The sequence below is a fragment of the Epinephelus lanceolatus genome, chromosome 13 (genome assembly GCF_041903045.1).
Source record: "Epinephelus lanceolatus isolate andai-2023 chromosome 13, ASM4190304v1, whole genome shotgun sequence".
NCBI lineage: Eukaryota > Metazoa > Chordata > Actinopteri > Perciformes > Serranidae > Epinephelus > Epinephelus lanceolatus.
In genome coordinates, this window is record NC_135746.1 from 18,424,671 (window position 1) to 18,437,865 (window position 13,195).

Genomic DNA, 13,195 nt, shown 5'->3' on the forward strand with positions numbered 1-13,195 from the left:
AGAAACCATACATGTTCCTACTGGTACTTGAATGTCTGCGCAGTGGAAGAAAACAAGACTATGGGGAGCAAGGGAGAAGCAACAGGACATTTCAGAGTAAAGACAAAATAAATTATATTCTTTTTGTTAATACTGGTCATCTACAGGGTCCAGTACTGGGAAACAAAATTAAAGTTTGGGAAAAGTTGAGTTAACAACACTAACATTCTGTGGAACCCATAAAGTTCTGTGTCTCATGTTGACCTGCTTTGAACTCTTTACCAAGTAAACAGTCAATTGATTTCAACTGCTCTGGCTCTGATTCCTTCGTCAGAGTTCACATCTGTGTTTTCAGAACCTTAACCATAGACATGTCTTAGTATTCAGATACTTCGATTACAGTATACACAATAAGATGAAGAAGTAGCTGAACAGTTGGTGTGTGATATTTGCGTACAGTCTGGGCTCTACACTATGTTGAGTGTATGACATTTATATGAGTGAGTGCTGGCACATTATAAATACACCTTTCTACTGTCTGTCTGCTCAGTTTCAGTGTCTGAATTCCTGTTTTCCATGGAACCTCAGTTAACTCTGTTCAGACTTGCTATCCTTGCCAGTACGCCTCTTAATTTTTTTGCCAAAAAAATCACCCAACCCTTCCTGCCTGCCCCGACTACATGCCTTTAGGTCCTTCACTGTTTGCTTTGCACTCACACTCCTGACCATGTGACTGATTCATCACACAGAACTGATATTCACTGAGGTGTATTTTAGGCTTTGTTTTTTTTTTTTGTGGTTTTTGGCCTGTGACCAAAATGGGTGGTTAAGTACGACTGCTGATCCTTCCCAAAGATTAAAAACCAGAAACACAACATACATTTTGAGATACATCACCCTTTATATCAAACCACAGTGGGGGGAGTAGAACACAGACCACAGAAAGAGAAAACCTGAATCTGCAGCTGTAAGACAAAGAGGTAGCATAGAAAAAATATCCAGGACTTTCCTTGAATTAATTATCTGCAAATAAAAACAGCTTTCTTTTGCAGAGTGTTGGAACATTCACTCTGCAGTTTTAAGATTTTATCTTGTTTCTTTTTCCAGACAGTTTCCACAGAGTGACCATGGCTGAGTACAAGCTAAAGGTGACAACAGGTGACATGCAATATGCAGGAACATGGGACAACATATATGTCACCTTAATTGGAGCTGAAGGGCAGAGTGAGAGAACTAAGTTGGACAACTTTGGCACTGACTTTTCAACTGGGACAGTAAGTTAAATCCAGTTAAACATCACTCATATGGTGATTTCTTATATTAAGTCTGGGATTATGTAACACCTTCTGTTTGTGCAAACATTTATGTTGGACTCATATTTGTCTCTATCTAGTGACTAAATAGAGTACATCACATGTAGCTTTTTTTATTTACTACTCTTAACAAGACATAGCATAATCGTGTGGAAATTTAGTGATCATCTCACATTTCACACATAAAACAATCACAGCAGAAACATCAGATAGGTCAGAATACAGCATCTTTAAACATCACAGTCAAGGCTGCTGTTTGCTGATTTTCGGTTTGGTAAACTTCGTAGTGTGAGACATGTTTCGTCCTCTTACAATATGTTTCTACAGCCAGTGTGTCAAGTACCAGCTCAGGAAGAACCCAAAGTCGGAGCAGCAGGCAGGTTTGAGGTTAAACAAAAAGCTAGCTTTAATAAAGCTGATGGAAGAACATCCAGAACAGGCAGGTAACAGAAAGTCCAAATGACAGAAGAATCAAAACTAACTTGAAACCAACTGGGATAATACGATGAACTCAGGTAAAAAAAATCTTAACAGAACACAAGACACCTGGGCCCTTTTTCAAAAAGCAGGCTCAATGAACTACAGATGGATCTCCAGGGGAGACCTAATGGAGCTGAGAGGAGGGAAAGGTCTGCCTCAAATTCCCCAAATAATTGATAGATAGATAATCAATATTCAGACGAATGATTATCAATTTTTATGTTTTTTTCATGCTTCAGCCATGAAGGGTTTTGAGGAGGACCATCCCCTGTTGATTGACCACCGGAAAGAAGAGCTCACACTTAAAAAGAGCTTGTACCAGTAAGTTTTAACGTGTGCAGTACAGCATGTACATAGAGCTGCTGTTATGGTCTTAGAAGTTTATCTGGAGAAATGTCTTAGGTGCTTTCCAGTGACTTTGTTTGTTACTTTCTTTTAGATGGAAGACTATGGCTGATGGGCTACCTCACATCAACCATTTTGATGATCTGTCAGAGCTCCCAGCTGAAATTCGCTCCTCTAAGTCTAAATTACCTGAACTAGAAAATACAAAAATGATGATGTGGGTCTACATACATATATACAACAGAAACAATACAGCCACATTCTCTGTTTTGAGACAAAAACTAAATTTAAAGCATTAAGAAGTATGTAGTTAATCCTGTATTGAGTTCTCCTGTCTTATTAAACTCTGTTTTACTTTAGCGGTCTTGAACTGAAGTTGAAGGGGCTGCTTGGATCTACTGAAAAATGGGAAAACGTTGAAGACATGAAAAAAATCCTCTGGGGTAAAAAGACAACAATGTCAGGTAGATTGTTTTCCTATTTTCCAGTTCTGCTTCATAAATTATCACAACAATGTCACTGTCATGATTTCATAACAGCTGACGAACAGCTGAATTTGTAACTACTGGGTTAAAAAATTTGTTCTGTATTAAGTCAAAGCCTTTCAGAAACAAAACAATCTTGTTTTACAGTTTTTCTCGATTGGTTTGGCTCATTTCTTGAAACAGAAATTACATTCTCAAAACAACATGGACAACTCTCTAAACCACTGGGCACTTCTTCACAACAGATTTCAAATTCTCATTCCTTTCAACAAATTGCAAATGTCTTAGCACACTTTGCAAATGATTAAATACAATTGTCTACAGTTTGCACAAATTGCAAATGTCTAGCACATCTTTGCAAATGATTAAATACAATTGTCTACAGTTTGCACAAATTGCAAATGTCTAGCACATCTTTGCAAATGATTGATTACAGTTGCCTACAGTTAGCACAATTACCAATTGTATATATCTTGCTGATCTAAACTAACTGTTGATTGTCAGTCAAATGGTTTTACTCTCCAAAACATGTCAGCATTATTTCATTGTGTCAGCCATCACATGCACAAGAGTTCATTCAATTGTCAAAATTAGTCAGGAACATAATACCATGTATAACATCACATTACATGATATGAATATCTTTTGCTGATTGATAAATTGACTCAGGTGAATCTAGAACTTGACTAATAAAGGGGGTGTGTAACACATCTCAGATGACCAATCAAATGGTATGTTTAGTTACCTGACAGGTGTTATCCATGAGTAATGATTTTTGCCAAACATACATATAGGGCTTGACCAGAATCAATACAATTTCTGAACATGGAGGCACCTGGCCACAACAACAATGACCAACTGCCTGCTCGAGGAAGAGGAAGAAGAAGAGGAAGAGGAGGAGGAGTAAGGGTGCGTGGTGGTGGAGTAGGTGGAAGAGGGCGAGGGGCACGAAGACACCATGCCGTTCCAGATGAAATTCGGGCTACACTTGTTGACCATGTGATCAATCATGGCCTCACAATGGCAGAGGCAGGTTGTCGAGTTCAGCCGAATGTGCCCAGATCTACAGTGTCTTCTATCATCCAAACCTTCCGCAGGGAAAACAGGTAGGCCTATGTACTCATTCAACAATGGAATTACTGTATTGATAGTACAGTTTACAATAGTATTCCAATTACTGTACAGCAATGCAATACAGTAGAATTTCAGTACATTACGTAACAGTAAAACAACAGTACAATTGGTAACTCATTCTGTGAGAAATTCATAAGGCATACAGTAGGTCTACAGGACAGGACAGTGCATCACAATACAAATGGTAATATTGTCTATTTGTGAATTCTATGTCTAGGATTGGACGACAACCTCGTACTGGTGGCAGAAGAACACTACTCAGCCGAGAACAAGAACAGGAGATCTGCAATATAGTGATGGCAAATAATGCCATCGCACTAAGAGAGATCTGTAATACCATAATACAGGACAATCTAATATTCCAGAACATCAACACTATCAGCATATCAACAATAGACAGGGTATTGAAGAAGCATGAGATGAGCATGAAACAGCTCTACAGGGTACCATTTGAGAGAAACTCTGATAGAGTGAAAGAGCTGCGGTTCCAGTATGTAAATGTAAGTCAGTGGTGTGTTACTGGTTATCTATCATTATAACCTGTTTACAGTAAAGCACAGAGGCCACTATATTGAACTTTTGGTGGAGAACACAAAACATTCCTATGTAATTTGCTGTTATGGTATGATTCTACCGTGTAACTGATTTGATATTTTGTTGTACTGTATTGTAGAGAATAATGGCATTGGAGGGGAATGAGACTCCTCACACCCTTGTTTTCGTGGATGAAGCCGGCTTCAACCTGGCCAAAGGAAGACGACGTGGCCGGAATATTATTGGCCACCGGGCCACGGTGGATGTCCCAGGCCAGCGTGGGGGCAATATAACAATGTGTGCTGCCATTTCTGAAAATGGTGTGGCCACCCACATTCCCACACTTGGCCCATACAAAACCCAAAAGCTCCTGTTCTTTTTGGATCACCTTTATTCAGATCTCATCCCAGAAAATGAGAGAGGTTTGGTAGGGCCTCACTTGTCAAAGTTTGTAGTTGTGTGGGACAATGTCAGCTTCCACCGCGGCCCGCTCATCAGGGCCTGGTTCACTGCCCACCCAAGACTGCTAATGGTGCTCCTACCACCTTACTCCCCATTTCTCAATCCAATTGAGGAATTTTTCTCTGCTTGGAGGTGGGGGGTGTATGAGCATCGGGCTCATGAGGATGAGGAGGACGACCATTGAGGTGGAGTTACTGGTGTGAACGATATTGCATATAATTTTCCTTTTTTAGTGTTGATGTGTTTACAGTACAGTATATTTTGCTGTATACATTTTCTTTTTACTGTGATGTTTGGCAGTTACTTTATTTTTGTGAATAAAAATACAGTAACAATTTCCATGACAGTGTAGGTCCATCATTTTTTTCAGTTTGATACAGTTTGATTTCTGGTAGCTAGACAAAAGGCATCAATTACAGTAACCATTCATTGTCAGTGAATGGTCTGGACCAAGATTGAAATGTGACATAAGTGATATTTCCATGGTCCACTGCCATAGTGACAAAACATCTAAACATTTTGACCAACAGTGCTTACACAATGCCAAAGAGACTTTGCATTTTGGGGCCATTGACTATTTATATGAGAAAATGGCTTAGTTTTGACACGAGTTAACTGTTTTGTGAGAGATATGACCTTTTGCAGGTGAGCCATGGTGTTGTGCTGAACCATCCAGGCTATTTTTGCAAATGCATGTAGAGCTTGGAGAATGTCATTTCTGTTTCAAGAAATGAGCCAAAGCAATTGAGAAGGAAACTTGTGTTTGGGGGCCTTGACTATTTATATGAGAAAGGGACTTAGTTTGAAGCATAAGTTAACTGTTTTGGGAGAGATATGACCTTTTGCAGGTGAGCCATAGTGTTGTGCTGAACCATTGGACTATTTTGCCAAATGCACTTAAAGCTTTGAGAATGTAATTTCTGTTTCAAGAAATGAGCCAAACCAATCGAGAAAAACTATAAGTTAAATGATCATCATGTTGTACTTCAAACCCAAAGAGAGGAAAACATTTTATATATTCAGTCATTCATTCATCTTCTAACCGCTTCATCCTCTTGAGGGTAGCAGGGGGGCTGGAGCCTATCCCAGCTGACATCGGGCAAGAGGCAGGGTACACCCTGGACAGGTCGCCAGACTGTCGCAGGGCTGACACATAGAGACAAACAACCATTCATGCTCACATTCACACCTACGGACAATTTAGAGTTATCAATTAACCTAGTCCTCCCACAGTCTTTGGACTGTGGGAGGAAGCCGGAGTGCCCGGAGAGAACCCATGCTGACATGGGGAGAACATGCAAACTCCGCACAGAAGGGCTCCCACACCCGGGATCGAACCGGCAACCCTCTTGCTGTGAGGCGACAGTGCTAACCACCACACCACCGTGCCGCCCCCATTTCATATATTATTTTTTCTAATTGGTGTTCTTCCAGAGTATGTTTCAGAACACTGGAAGGAAGACGACTTTTATGGATCCCAGTTTCTGAACGGAGTCAACCCCAATGTGATCAAGCGCTGCTCAGAGCTTCCCCCAAACTTTCCAGTCACAGAGGAGATGGTGAAGCTGATTCCCTGGCAGAGGGAACCTCTCTGCAGAAGGAAATGGAGGTATGAAAGAAGAGTGGCTTTAAATGGCTCATAATCTTTGCTTTGGGATGACTTGTATAGTTTTAAAGTTCTTATATATCACAAAGGAAAGTCCCTGATTCATATTGCCTTGATTTGTTACAAATCTGTGATACCTCTAGATGTCCTTTTTTCTTCTGTTTTTCCTTCCCATACAGAAAGGCAACATATTCCTCTATGACCTGTTAAAAAAGCACTAACGTTGCTGCTATTGGACACATTTTTGTGCTCTATGTATTCCAACAGACACCACACAAAAGTAAAAATATGTATTACAATTTTTTTTTTAAATTTGTTTAATTTTACTTGTCTTCTGATGTGTGATGTGTTATTTCATCAATAAATTTATAAATTAACCCTTTCATGACCAGTTTTAATGATGGAGTGCTAATACCATTATTAAAAAAAAGTTGAAAAATTGCAATAAATCAATAATTACAATAATAATCTGATTTACTCCTACTATTATTGGAGCAGGCATATGTGTGCCTTTGAACAGTGTCCACACTGATTTGTTTGCATAAAGTTTGCTGTAGGGTTTTTTTCATTTTATATTGGCATGCGCAGTAAATTTTTAGGTGGCACGTCACCGAAATGGCCTGATCACGTGACTTTGTTTGTCAAGCGGAGCTGTTTTTGGGCACACATCGCAAAGAGGGGATCTCAGAGATCATAACACTTTTTATTTGACCTCGATCGACCAAGGGGAAGCGGCGTAATCTGATATTTTAGATCAGAGTTTTGAAAAAAGCGTCAAATCTTTCAGCGGTCTCCCTCGCGCATCTTAGCGGGGAAGCGAGGCGTCATTGTCGGCGAGCGCTGTGGGAGCACCTGCTGAAAGAACCGGGCTGGATTTCCGCGTCTGAAACTACCGTCCTAGTTTTATTTTTACAACTACTGCTTGCAAATGAAGATAATGCACGGATCAGAGTTTTGAAAAAAGCCGTAAAAATTTTCAGCGGTGTCCCTCCCGCATCTTAGCGGGGAAGCGAGGCAGCATTCCCCACGAGCGCTCTGGGAGGGTCCGCTGATAGAACCGGGCTGGATCTTCGGGTCTGGAGCTGCTGTGACAAGTTTTAGTTTTGCAGCTGCTGCTTGCAAATAAAGATAATATGTCAACTCCCTTCAAGTCACACATGCACATGTCCCATACACGTACCCACTCACACACACATGAACGCGCCCCGCGGGAACGCGCGCCCAGTGATTGCAATGCGATATTTTTAGACTAAATTAAAGGAAATTTGGTAATTTTGATGAAATGTGCAAGCTGGTGAAAATCAGACAACACAACTTCACAATTAGCTGTTGGTATATTTGAATGCACATATGAACTTTACTCTAATCATGAATTTAAGCAAATGATTTGCACACAGGACCAGTTTCATCCTCTTGTGTCTGGGCAGGTGGGGTCCAGCGGTGCATGGGGGCAGCAGCCTGTCAGTACCCCTTTTTTTGCAAAGGTGCTACAATAGTATTCCTGAATGAATTTTCCAAAATTGCTCAGAAACCTATATTTTGACTTCCCCTGTTGTGAATTAAGCCATGAAAACAGATAAATCATCTTTCTGGGAAAAAATAACCACCAGGTAAAAATGTGTGTTTTTTGCATTTTATAATGGGTTTCAATAGGGCCCATGTTTGTCCATAACAGGAGAACAGGGCCCAAAGTTGTATACAGCTTATTTTAAGGTGTAGACAGGAGATCTTCCAGGAGCATGATGTACCCTGGAAAAGTGGCCTCTGTGCAACTTATGAACTTTCTAGCATGACCACAGCCAAAATGACAACCAAATGAATCTGAGGGTGGGCCCATTTATGGGCCCAACAGGACCAGGGTTAGGGTTAGGGGTTAGGGTTCACCTATAATGGTGAACCTCTGCATGTGACTGCTGGTCTCTGTTTACTCTACATGAACCCAGAAAACAAACTGATGCCAATAGCAATACAGGTATTTAAATGACAGCAAATCAGTGACATTTTTTATACTGTATAACCCTAAGTAAATTCACTGGTCTAATCACCTAATCATATTACATTCCACAGTACATTAGTATGTTTTAGAGGACCTGGTGCACTATTTTAAAATATAAAAATTAAGTATGTTTTATCACATTCCAGCTGCACCAACAACCCTCTGAGCAGAACCCCATCTTTCTGCCCAGTGACCCAGAGACTGACTGGCTGCTGGCCAAGATGTTCATCAAAAATGCAGATGTGTTGGATCAAGCAGCAGTCCAGCACCTCATGAACACTCACCTTCTGGCAGAGTCTTTACTGTTTCCACTCTCCGCAGTTTTTCTGTGATTCACCCCCTCTACAAGGTAAAATTACACAGCTGAGGTCATAGTGCTGGTGCACTTTATTCCCCATGATCTGAACTAGCGATCTGAATTTATTAATTGATTTTCTAAGGTATTTTTGGGGGCATGTGCTGTCTTTATCATAGAGCTGATAGTAGAGCAGAGAGAGAAACGCGCTAATTAACCATAAGCCTGCAAAAATAAGAAAGTTTTGAGTTTGCTTTTAAATGTGGTCATAGTTGTGCTGGACCTCAAGTCAGTAGGCAGTTTGTTTCAGGACCACTAAACTAGAGGCACCCTCACAAGACCTGAATCTAATTGACCTATGGCTACGCCATGCCCCCCTCCACTCACTCAAACAAACTATCAACATTCAGTGACCGGTGCTATGGCAGGTGTCACAGTACACGGCATTTCGCAGGAGGCAATTGATGTTTTTTGGGGACGTAACGATCAGATGTCATTGAGAAGTAACCAAAAGGGCCTAAACTACGCATTGGAGGGATATATTAATCATTTTATTGTTGAGAAGGTCGACGAAAAGCTTAAATTACAGGCCAGAATTTACAGGTCACAGTGTACGCTTGTGTACCGCATCTCGTTGCTGTCACCATCAAAGACAACAAGTTTAAGTGCCACTGAAGTTAAGGTTTTTGGCTCAGAATCTGCGAAAAGGATAACAGCCTTTTTTACCATCTTTACCAAGAGTGTCTCTCCATTAGTTTGGTGCTACAGTATTTACATTGAATCATTCAGCCTAACGTTTGCCAACCTTTGTTATCTCTGCGATTACAGATAAATTAATGAAGCTAAGCTCCAGAAGTTAACATTAGCTTAACTAGAGCCCTTTGGACAACAGCTAACAATGATGTACGATCACCAAAGTACAAAACTAGAACAAAATAGGCTAATGAACTCCCAGCAAACAAGGTGACACGATGAACAACGCAGCTAGGAGCTAACGTTAGGCTAACTTTAGCTAGAGATGTTAAAGATAACTTTCTCTCTAGCAAAATGACAATATGTGTCCTCAAACACAATGTTGACTTACCTTAAAACAGATGTAGACATCCTTATTAATCTTATTCACGTTGAGTTGATGTTGTGGTCTAACGTTACCACACAACTTTATCCAAAGGAGACACTTTTCTGTGGTTTAAAGTGTAAAAATTACACCTCGTCGCCCAGCCTCTCAGGATACCTTGTGTCAGAGTTGCATGTACCCCATGCACACCGTTTGACCATTTTTAAACTTCAAATCTCCGAAAAAGCTCATAAAACTGAACAAAACTGACTTTCTGTAATGCATTTCAATGAATGTCCAGGTAGAGAATGTCCAAGTGTATGGGAGTGGCTATACGCACTGTGATTGGCTCATGGCGTTTGAGGGCAGGGCTTAGCCATAGATCAATTCTGGGTACAATTAGAAAACCTCTGCCTGGTGACCTGAGAGGCCTGATTAGGTTATAGTCAATGCCAATTGCCAATTATTGTGGTCCATATTCTCTCCAGCATTTATTTGAACTAGTTAGCTCTGTTGTTGTTTGTTTGTCTTTTTCTTTTTGTGTATGGCTTCCTTTGCTGATCAACACACACTTGACTTAGACTTTTACTATTCTTGCCTCTGTCTGTACAGCTGTTGTTTCCACACTTCCGGTGCACTCTAGACTTGAACACTGGAGCCCGCGCAAATCTTTTTGGACCAGAAGGGGTTTTAAAAATAGTATGGCTCTTTTAAATATACACTTCTGAATGTTCAGATTCCAATATTATTGCACCACTACAAAACTATATTTAAGCCTTAAATGTAGGCTTTTTTAACAAATGTGTCTGATGGCAAATATTTGTTGATCATGAACTTGATAGACTACACTTGGCTATGACGGACTGCTGGAGCTCATGAGAAGGGCTCACTCTGAAACAACCTACAGCTCCCTCTGTCTGCCAGAGAACATCACTGCACGAGGACTGGAGTCCATACCCAACTTCTACTACAGAGATGATGGCCTGAAGCTGTGGAACATCATCAACAGGTTACCTTTAAATGGATATTGCAACCGTCTCTCATGATTTATTTTACAAACAATGGCTTAGAGTCATTTTCCATGTACATATGTAACTATTTAAAATCAAATTGTTCTGTGTTCACCAGCTTTGTGAAGGCAGTAGTGGAGTACTATTATCCCTCAGACAGTGAGGTGCTGAAAGACACTGAGCTGCAGGATTGGATCAGTGAGATATTCACACATGGCTTCTTGGGAAACAAAGCTTCAGGTAATTAACCCATGTTTGGAAGTCACATGTAAACACAATTTTCATTTCAAATTTCTTAGTGCAGATAGTGAATGCCGATAATTGACTTATTATGACTGTGCTGTCAACAGGGTTTCTAGCAGAGTTTCATACTGTTGCGGAAGTGATCAAGTTCATCACCATGGTGATCTTCACAGTGATAGCTCAACATGCTGCAGTAAACAATGGGCAGGTGAGACCATAAATAGTTGGGAAAATAGTAAACTTCATGAAGTTGAACAACCTTGATAACTGATCAAACACAAATGAGTGGGGAAAGCAGCAGTTTTGAGAAACTGAGTTTTAAACCAGTGCACAGACTGCATTTCTTATGCAGTGTTAAGTTCTATTTTATGGGTTAGGCTATGTGTTTTATGTGTTAATATATCCGTTTCCACAAAGTGCTTTTCCATGGAAGACTGGTCCATGACCCTGCAAAAATAATACCAAGTTTCCCCCTGACATATAAAGGAAGAAGTTTGTTTCCCCATTTCTAACTAACAGTTTGTTGATTTTATTTTAACATAACACCACAATCGTTCCATAACCTAAACCACACGCTTATTATGACTCTGACAACAAAGGTCCCGTAACCTTAATCTTGCAAGATTTAACATTTTAACCTAAAACTCTATCTGTCATTCTAGAGAGCATGGACAACCAACATATTTTGCCATTTAAGTTGGAGGACTTGCCGGCTACCCATAAGAAAAACCCATTTTTGAGTGAGGGAAAAATAAATAGTAATACATACTGAAACTTCTTTTATAATTCAGTTTGACTACCACTCCTGGATCCCCAATGGCGTACTACTGCTGAGCAAACCTCCACCAACCGCAGTCAAGCATGAGGACAATTTTGGAGACCCTCCCAGATGTTGGCGAGACAGTGAAATTTGTAGCACTGGCATGGGCCCTTACAAAGACGTATACTGATGTGGTAAGTTTGGTGATTATGAACAAAATCACTATAACCCATCCACATTTTGAAAGCACTTCAAAAATAATTGTACTGACAAAGAACTGTGTTAATGTGATCTACTGTTTTGCTTTGTAATTGGCAGGTTACCTTGGGTTCATACCTGGATGAACGATTCAATGAGCCTGCCCCTAAGCAGATGATGAAGGAATTTCAAGCAGAGTTGTCCCGCCTCAGTAAAGAAATCACAACAAGAAACTCACAGCTTGAAGTACCCTACACATATCTGAACCCTGCTGTTGTGGAGAACAGTATAACTATCTAACTAAGCCTGATAAAGCCTTTTGTTTCATTTTCTTTTTATCTTTCTGCATTAGTGAACAATATCAATACCTTTTTAACACCTGTATTGCATGCGGTGTTGTCAGTTTAACTCTGGAAGGCTATATTCTAGGTTGTATCATGTTAGTGGGTCTATGGTTGGGCACCTGTATCTTTGTGTGAGTTACATAGACATATGTTGAGAAATAACAAATGAAATAACAAATGAGCAGTTGGGGTAGCAAATGTCATGAAAAAAATCATGTGAGTGCAGAACAATGTGTATTGTGATGTCAGCTGATGTACTTTTGCAGGGGCAAGCTTCACCAATCTGAATTTTTAATTTGCTTTATTTGATGATCAAATTGATGATGTCATTCAGTGTGTGTTGCACACTTATAAAAAATAGATATAAAAGTCAGCACAACCTGAGCCAAAGTACAAGCTTTTCCCATCGAAGCAACACATTTAGAGTGGGCATGACTGAGTCAGTCCTCTGAAATTCACACACGTGAAGAAAAAAACTGAGACCATAACTATCAAAACAACCAGCAGTACCAGGTAGCAAGTGGTGTAGTCAGTTAGAGTGGAACCAGGACAGCACATTTTCAAATCATCTGCACTCTCCAGGCCCTCAGGTGCTTGTGCATCAAGAACAGGTTACTCACAATGAGTAGTTGACATGTTATTGCACAAATGAGATACAAAAAATAAAAAGAAACCATACATGTTCCTACTGGTACTTGAATGTCTGCGCAGTGGAAGAAAACAAGACTATGGGGAGCAAGGGAGAAGCAACAGGACATTTCAGAGTAAAGACAAAATAAATTATATTCTTTTTGTTAATACTGGTCATCTACAGGGTCCAGTACTGGGAAACAAAATTAAAGTTTGGGAATAGTTGAGTTAACAACACTAACATTCTGTGGAACCCATAAAGTTCTGTGTCTCATGTTGACCTGCTTTGAACTCTTTACCAAGTAAACAGTCAATTGATTTCAA

General features: G+C 40.1%; 1 pseudogene across 1 annotated transcript; it reads left to right on the forward strand.

Annotated features, from left to right (window-relative positions):
- The first annotated feature begins 1,113 nt into the window (after positions 1-1,113).
- On the forward strand, positions 1,114-13,195 carry LOC117271149 (hydroperoxide isomerase ALOXE3-like; annotated as a pseudogene). The gene is made up of 13 exons (XR_013493189.1): positions 1,114-1,253; positions 2,012-2,093; positions 2,212-2,334; positions 2,478-2,581; positions 6,167-6,341; positions 8,209-8,310; positions 8,481-8,683; positions 10,299-10,385; positions 10,529-10,695; positions 10,815-10,936; positions 11,047-11,147; positions 11,731-11,893; positions 12,018-13,195. The product of XR_013493189.1 is annotated as a hydroperoxide isomerase ALOXE3-like (transcript).